The following is an 8,949-nucleotide window of genomic DNA, read 5'->3' on the forward strand; positions in this document are numbered from 1 at the left end:
TCCTGGCTGGCCCAGGTTTTCCACTTCTCATAACAGGCTGTTAGGGTGTGGTCTACTGGATTCTCTTGCTCTTCCCCTCCCTGCCTGCCTGTGACTGCTTCTGTCAGACTCTTACATCTCTGATATCCTGTCCAGACAGAGCTCCCAGGCTGAGAGAGAAGCTCTCTCTCCTGGGTAGCTGAGAGCTTGGATTTTTCTCAGTCTTTGGTTTGCTTTGGTCCTGTGTGAATCTACTGCCTTAAGTTTCCTGTGGGTGTTATTAGATGTTCTTTCTCTGACTTAGCCCAGACTCTTCTACCTATCCCACTTAGGGATCATCCTGGAAGCCCTTTTCCTCAGCATGTTCTCCTCTTCTCTAACCTGCTACTTTCCTCTTGTGTTGCTTTAACATGTGGGGTGTTTTACAAAGCACTGTTTTTATTCAATTGTCTGTAATAACAGATTTGGAATGAGGAACCTGGTTATTGCTGTGGATTTATATAGCAGGGCTTGTTGCATAGGAAATACAAGTGATATCACATGGATAATCAGCATGAGCATGATTTCCAATTTTGTTAAAGTGGAGGTTATGTTTGTTTGTTATTCTAGGTGTGCATGTGGGTGTGTATGTGTGCGTGTTTGTGGTTCTGTGGATCTAACTCAAGGTCTTATTTGTTTTAGACAAGTATTTCATCATTAGCAAAATCATCACCCTAATATGTGCTTTAAATAATGATTTGGATCAGTATAGTGAGTTTACAAATAGTTTTACCCAAAGCTTCACAATGCTTGGGCAGGGATCATTCCAGAAAGAGCCCCTGTTTTCGTGCCTGCAGGTCCCTTAGGTAAGCATGGCATTCTCTATATTCTGTCCAGGGCTCTGGATAAGCACATGTGTGCTATTGTTCTCCAGCATGCTCTGAGCTCCAGGTGATGCCATTTTAACTTTTTAAGTCCTGTTTTTAGTTAAAGCCCCTGTTGGTCCTGGAGATGGCAGCCCAAGTCACACTGTGTCAGATCAGGGAGAGGCAAGCTAGCACATGATCCAGTGCAGAATGGACTCAAAGTGACTCCCAGGAGCATGAGAATTCATCATTAGGATCAAACCCATCTGTGGGCCCCCTGGGTAAAAGAATTGCCATTAAATCATGCTTTTGGTACATAAGTTGTATCTCTGTTCATATGTATCAAATTACATGGAATGCACCTCAAAATGATTATAAAATTTGAGAGGGATGTTTAGGACAGTCTGATTTAAAATGTGGGACATGTTTCATGTATACTACTTGAATACTAGAATAATTTGGATATAGCAATTAAAAAAAAGAACTGTGACATGTAAAAGAAAAATCACAAGGTATATGATACAATATCTAGGAGAGATTTAAGATGCTTTCTACATGGAGGTCTGAATAGAATGATTCATAATGATTAACAGTAAATATTTATTGAATAATAGTAACAATGACAACAGGAACAATGCTGATATCTGTCCTAGTTGTTTAAAAATACTAATGTAGGAACTTTACATATATTAATCCAAATGTGAAATGAAGGTCTGATGGTTATTATTTTGGAAAGATAATACCGAGTTTCAAGGGAGATTAAGGTTATTATAGTATAGTGGGAAATGAGGGTCAGAATATGAAGATCTGGAAGCAATAATTTATTAGTAGCACCACAGCTCAGAGGGATAATTCCCAATGTTTAAGCCCCAAGCATAATAGGGTTTATACTTTTATATATAAGCAAATTTGGGGTACATCAAGGTAAGGGAGTTGGTGCAATTCTACTGGAAGTTGCAATCTACATTTCTTATATAGGTACAAGCTTGTCAACAAACTAGGGACTCAGATCACATAGCTTAGGGATATTTATGGCACTAAGCCTAAAGGGGGATTGTTCTATTCCCACTACTTTTTTCCAGCTTCTGTTACTGCAGTTATCTGTTACAGCTACTTGTTAGCCGCTTCAAACCTCCATGGTTAAATGTCAGTAAGCAGAGTTGCTATGTGTCATTGTGCAAAACCACAGCCTGTCTGCTCTTAAACTGCTAAAATTCTCATTTTGCTCTACCACAGGATCTATTCAATATTCCCAAGGGAACAGTGTACTAAACACACTTTTGAGCTTTTAAAAAAGTGGAATTGCTGTTTTAAGTAGCCTCAAGAGGTTTCAAGTGAACCTTGTTGAATCATACAACATCACCCACCCCCACTCCCTGGGAGGGTTGTCATTTAGAAGGAGCCAAACTATCAGACTCTGTCCCCTTTCCCTCCTCCTTTTGTTCTAGATCCAACCATAACTTCCTGAATGTATTCTTATGCAAGAGAGAGGTTCATAATGTACTAATATTTGGATGCATATCTCCCAATATGTCACTCTGCTCATGATGTGTCTTTTCCTCAGATCACCGTGTCAGCATGGAGAGCTCCTGTCGTCTAATCACTCTCCAATAGAAGCCAGGTAAGTCTGATTTCCAACCCTTGTGTACCAGTGCTAGCCCAACCCCTGACCTACAAGAGGCCTTCTATTACAGCTTGTCGAACTCTTGAAACCTGACCTATCCCTAGTGGCACTGAAGAACTTCTCTGTAACATTGTCCATCCATGAGTTTGTGGCCAGTGTGTCTCCAAACTTAAACTGTGAGAATGAGGAGAAAGTCCCTTTGGAAGCTTCCTTTATGTACCCAATGGATGAAGACTTTGATGTCTTTAGCTTTTAGGACGTGGTGGATGGGAAGAAAATTGTGGCAGAATTACAGGACAAGATGGAGGTACAGGAGATGGGTTCTTTGTCTTCTCCCTTCCTTTAATGATTAATGTGAACTCTTGAAGATCTCATTCAAATGTACCTTCACAAAAATTGCTGGTGTTGGATTCTTTTCCCTCCACTCACATCTAAATTCTGATTTTCCTGAAATCATTTAGGGATAAATCAGTTAGAGGCATTCAAACTCCAGCTGTGAAATTGAGAAGACCCATTAATTTCTTTCTCTAACAGTCTTTATTTTCTGCAGTCCTGTCTTTTCATTTGTTGTTACCTTTCATTCCCATCCCTCCTATTTTCCTTAGGCCCTACACAACTATGAGGGTGCCATATCCCAGGGTCAGGAGGCTTACTTATTGGAGGAGGACTCATACTCCAGATCTGTTACAATGTGGGGAACCTCCAGCCTGGGTCAAAGGTGGAGCTCACCCTGAGGTATGTTCAGGAGCTGCCCTTGGACACTGATGGGGTCCTGTGCTATGTGCTCCCAGCCATCCTAAATCCTAGATACCATCTCTCTGGTGAGACCTTCTCCCCTTTGAATACTGGGGTGGCATAATAGGGGATTTTTTTTCCTCATTTTGGGGTGTGCCGAAACTATTAGAAAGGAAAACAGAATGAAAGTAATTTTTTGTAGAACATCTTAAAGACAGTTGCCTTTATATGAAAACTCCTCTAGTCCCCTTGGAGGAACTGCCATACACACTCAGCATGGTTGCCACCATCCGCTCCCAGCATGGCATCCAGAGGGTCCACTCCAACTGCCCCTTGAGTGCTGTTGAGTTCCTTGCAGATGATAAGACTTCTGCTCAGATAATCAGTAAGAGAGGACTGTTGTTGCCAGGACCCTATTTCTTGGGTCCTGACTTTGTCCAGCCCTTCCCAGGTGGTCCTTTCTTTTCCCTATTAACCAAGAGTGGGATGCACTGTGCTCCCTCTTCTCCCAGGTTTAATGTGCTGAGTCTTCTCCTGATTCTCCCTCTGCTCCTGGTCATGCTCACTGTTGGAGGAAGCCTGTGGCCCTCAGCTCTGACCTCAGCTCCAGGCAGCAAAGAGTGATGGTTCTAACCTGACTCCCTTGATAATCCCCAAGTCAGGTTTCCTTGGCTAAAGGACACAAGTTTAACAGGGACATGGAACTCCTGGTTTACTGCAGGGAGGTGCACAGCCCCCGAGTATCTGAGGAGATGGGGATGCCTGAGAAGAAGCCAGGTACTTTTGTTCTCCTTTTGTACTCCCCTTGGCAGATGACTGTCTTAGAATCAGTCTCAAATATCCCCACTTCCATTTTCTATCCAGTAGTAGCTAAACCTACTAAAGTGAAATATTGAAAAAGCTTCACTGCAGCATGCAAAGAGATTGGCTTGGGTGTATGCTGTGGCATTGTCTTATAGGCAAATTTAAGTTAATAAATAGTTAGATGAATAATGTGAACAAATAATTCATAACAGAAAATACAGGAATTTATACACATGCAACAGTGATCAGTCTGAATATAAATGCAAATAAAAATGAGCATATGACAATAAATATTTAAAATATCAAAGATTTGCAAATATAATGATTCATGTTTCAAAAGATATAGTGAATATGGCACTGTCATAGATTACTGTGAACAAAATGTTTTGTGTCAATCTTTTCAAGACAAATTTGCCATATATAGCTAAATAAATGCTCAATTTGGTAACTGCAATTTTTAGAATGTTACCTAAGGAAATAAATCTAAATACAAATAAAAATGTACACTGGATACATTTTAATAACACTTTTAATAACATCAAGTGTTAAATGATTAAAATTATTTCATTTACTATGCTGTGCCCTCATTAATATGATAAGTTAATATGTAGCTACCTAAATATTATACATGGGCATCTTGGAATAATTTGGAAGAAAGGCCTCCATGTAACTGGAAGTACGAAATAAGTCATACAAGCAGGTTACCACTATAAAATAACATATGCCATAGGAAAAAATCATTTTTAAAAAAGGAAGTATGAACATAGTCATTGGGATTAGATTAAGACAATGTTTGGTTTCTTAATTTCTTTTTTTAACCCAGTGAATAACTCTTATTGATAGATTCTTCATACCTACATATAATATTCCTGAAATTCTTTCTTTTTTAAAAATTGTGACAAATAATAAAATTTAACACCTTAAATATTTCAAGTGGACAGTTCTGTGACTTTAATTAATTCATCTTTCACCACAATCAACACTATCCATTTCTAAAATTTTATAATGCCCTAATTATTAATTTCTAAACTGTTTAGTGTCTTAGTAAGTTCAGTTTCTTACTTTTCCCTAATTTTTCTTATTATCTAAATATTTCTGAACACATATGTGCTTTTCCTAATAACAAAAAGTGGTACAACAATATCATTCTATTGTTCTCTTGGCCTTCCTGGATGCCTATACTGGGGTGCAGGGGCCATAAAGTATTATTGGAAAGATACTGCCACTCAGCAGCATTTTCCACATGGTTAGAATAGAGGTATTGTTGGGGACAGTGACATGGTTGGGACTAGACTCATGCTTATACAACTACAACCGCTGTGCAGACAGTTCTCTGGAGTCAGTTTCCACAAGCCATCCCAGGCTCTCATTACTGATGTGTGGCCAAGGTAATTTCATACACTTGAGCTTTAAAAGTGGCATTCTTTGGGTGGCCTCACTTGGCAACCATTATTCCTTAGGGCCAGCTGTCCATGATGAGGTCCCAACCTCAAAAATGTTTGCTATAACCAGTTCATCTCTCATGAAGCTGCACTCTCTGCCTTGTACATTAGTTATCTGTGTTTGATTCCTATTGGTGATCTCTTTAGACCTGTGAAATATATTACTAGTGATTGGTTCTCAGAACATTATTTCATAATGTTCAATTTAAGGATTGAGATCTCTGTCTCTTTTCTTGTCTGATATTTTTCTAGGCCCCATTCAGATGTTCTTATCTACTCTCATGGTCAGTTCTATAGGCCACAGGGGAACATCAAGGACATCCTTATCAGTCTCATGAATCTCTTCCAGCAATGATATTCAGGTGCAGCTTTGTAGCTCACATATTTGGTCGAATCGATTTGCTGTACACTTACCCACAAGGAAGCAAATGAAATCTTGGAATGGCAACCTGGCTCAATAAAAACATTTTAGTGTTGTGCCAAATGAAGCATACCAGTACAGAGGGGAAAGCACAATACATCATTTTTAAAAAAACTTAGAAGAATTTACTATATTAAGGAAATGATATCTTTTTAAAATAAAAATTTTAATTAAAAATAACTGCATAAAATAACTTTTAGAAATAATTTTATAAAATTATTAAGAGTTCAATATGAGTTGAGTCCTCAGCTAAGTTTCATAAGGGTATTGTATCACTTAGCCAAAAAAAAAAATCATATGAAGTAGATATTATTACCTTGATTTTTCAGATGAGGAAACTGGGGATAACAAGTAGTAAAGTTAAGATTTGAAACACCTTCTTTGAAAACAAGGAAGCAAAAGAAAGAAAGAAAGAAAGAAAGAAAGAAAACAAGAAAGAAAACAAGAAAGCAGAGATATCTGGAGTTAAAGATAATTTGAAGGAAACTAAAAGAGTTTTAGTAGACAATATACATGCAGTGCTTACCATGTATCTGGCGGTGTTCTGAACAGTTCATATGTACTAAGTCCCATTCAACCTTTCTGACCTCTCAGGACAGTGCCAGCCCAACAATACCTAGGTGTCTCTTGTCACAGAAAGGAGGAAGATAGGAATTCTGGCAATGATGGCTAAAGGAATATATCTTACTCATCAAAACCAATGCTGCCGCAGTCTGGCTGGGCACAAATCACGAGCCACTCAAGAGGAACAAACTTTATTTCTGAACTCCACCAACACACTCCACACACACTTCCCAGGAACTCTCTCGAACACCACGCAGCTCCTCCAGGAACCACCAACCAGAAATCCCTCCTCCGGCACTTCCCCAACCAATATAAACTCTTCAGAAATCCCTGCCAGAGCTCAACCAGAACTCAATGGGAATTCCGCGAGAACTTAAAAGTCATTATCTTAATGGCTCTCTGGCGTCACCTCTCAACCACTACTTCTGGCAAAAATACCATGCGTCATCCCGACTCGGCTGTGGCCCTCAACAACTCCCCCCTTCTGTTTAATTAAACAACAAGCAATCTGGCTTAGGGACCTTACCTGTTAGGCTGTCCAATACTACATATGGTTCTTACCCGTCATCTGATGAGCTGACCTCAAGGCGTCAGCCTCCTGTCTTAGGTTGGTACCACTGCAATTGGATCTTACGCATCACTGACTACCGGTCCAGCATACAGCCATACTTGTGGATAGGCCTATGCACCAGTGTGGGGGGGTGAGGTTTTTTGCCTCATCTCTGTTGGCCCCCAAATTTGGCCTTTGCACCAGTCGGGGGGTGAGGTTCTTTGCCTCACCTCTGTTGGCCCCCAAATTTTAGACCATCACTACAGAAGGGAGGAGGATACAGAAATGCCACGACACCAAGCCAATTGACGGCTCCTTTGGAAAAATAGTACCACCTGTGACACCATCTGCAAAGATACGCCAGCACTACCACAATTCGCTGTACCAACAGATAGTTCACAATGCATACAAGTTATACATAGTCCAGGAAAGTTCTGCAAGCAGTTCAAAGCAGAGGAATCTATCAATATGTCCATTTCCTCCCAAAGTAAATCGACTCCTTGATTGAGCATTACTTGTTGAGTTATTATTCATCAATGCATCAGTTTATACAGTTTACTGTGATAGCTATCGAAGAAGCTGTAATTTGGTTTTATCTTTGTCTTCACCTGCACTGGGAGGAAGATAGGAATTCTGGCAATGATGGCTAAAAAGAAATTATGTAACATTCCAACAGGTACTAAGAAAACAATTTTCAGAACAATTTACATTATCCTGAACAGAATTATTAAATATAATGAAAAGGAAAGGTGAAAGTAAACAAACAGATCTGTTAACCTCCTTTTTTGCTCACATATTAAACAACCCAATTTAAATTAAACCACTTAAATCACGTGAATAAAAAAAATATTTGGATCAATTTTTTCATGAGCACTCCTCATATATGATATATGGACATACGCACATACAGACATACAACACAAAACACAAGTGTGCACACATAACATACAACACATAAGACAATACTAAAGGCCTTGTAGCTTTACACAGGTGAAATCTCCATTGCAATGTTTAAAAACTCCACAGACAAAAAAGAGAACTGATCAGAAAAACATTAACCTAGGTCTGTATGAGCTCAAAAAATAAAATAGAACTTCATGATGTGGGAAAATGCAATAATAAAATAGATATTGAAAAAGACATCCTGATTACCACCTGGGTTTGGCTCTTTTTTGGATATCCCATCCTTTTTCCTATAACTTGCATAATGGGTCTGAAGGTATTCCCACAAGCAAGCCCCAAGGTTTTTTACATTTGAAATAGGTTTTAATGGTGTTCATATTTCATTAGCCTCCAGGTGTGGGAGAATCACTGTCACAGATGTAAGAATAGCGAAGCTGGAGCTCTGGATATCAGCTGTTATGGATTTGAGTCAAATCATCTTCTTTTTGGTCTGTAGAAATCACTTTGGTTAGTCTCTCTGGAATCCAAATCGGCTGCTGTTCTCCCTGTGGAAACACACAAACAGAACCCAGACTCCAGACAATCCCTGGGTCAGGACCTTTCCATTGTCCTGTTAGAATATCCTTCCAAAGTACCTTAGGCTTATGTACATTTTTTGGATACATATGCCTTTCCACAGCACTAAGCCCTGATGAATTCAAATTTTAAAAGTTTAGAGTAAAAAGGTTTACTTTAAGTTTATCTTTGGGGGATATATACCCCTTTCCAATTCCCTCTTTTTGCTTTAATAAGTACATTTTAATAGTTTGATGAGCTCTTTCAACTATGCCTTGTCCCTGTGGATTGTATGAAATTCCTGTTATGTGAGTAATGCCAAATGATGAGCAAAATTGTTTAAAAGAGGTAGAGGTATAGCCAGGACCATTATCTGTTTTTAACTGTTTTGGAATGCCCACAGTGGCAAAATTTTGTAAGCAATGAGCTAAAATATCTTTAGTTTTTTTCTCTGGCATGAAGGGAGCCCATCAAAAATCTGGAAGAAGTATCAATTGTAACATGCAAATATTTTAATTTTCCAAATT

The 8,949-nt window shown here is 39.0% G+C and overlaps 2 pseudogenes; one reads left to right on the forward strand and one right to left on the reverse strand.

Annotated features, from left to right (window-relative positions):
* Positions 1–8,949, reverse strand: part of LOC107145645 — a 70,164-nt pseudogene that overhangs the window by 12,143 nt on the left and 49,072 nt on the right.
* Positions 970–8,949, forward strand: part of LOC107145629 — a 20,345-nt pseudogene continuing 12,365 nt past the window's right edge.

Source organism: Marmota marmota, unplaced genomic scaffold (assembly GCF_001458135.2).
Source record: "Marmota marmota marmota unplaced genomic scaffold, marMar, whole genome shotgun sequence".
Lineage (NCBI taxonomy): Eukaryota > Metazoa > Chordata > Mammalia > Rodentia > Sciuridae > Marmota > Marmota marmota.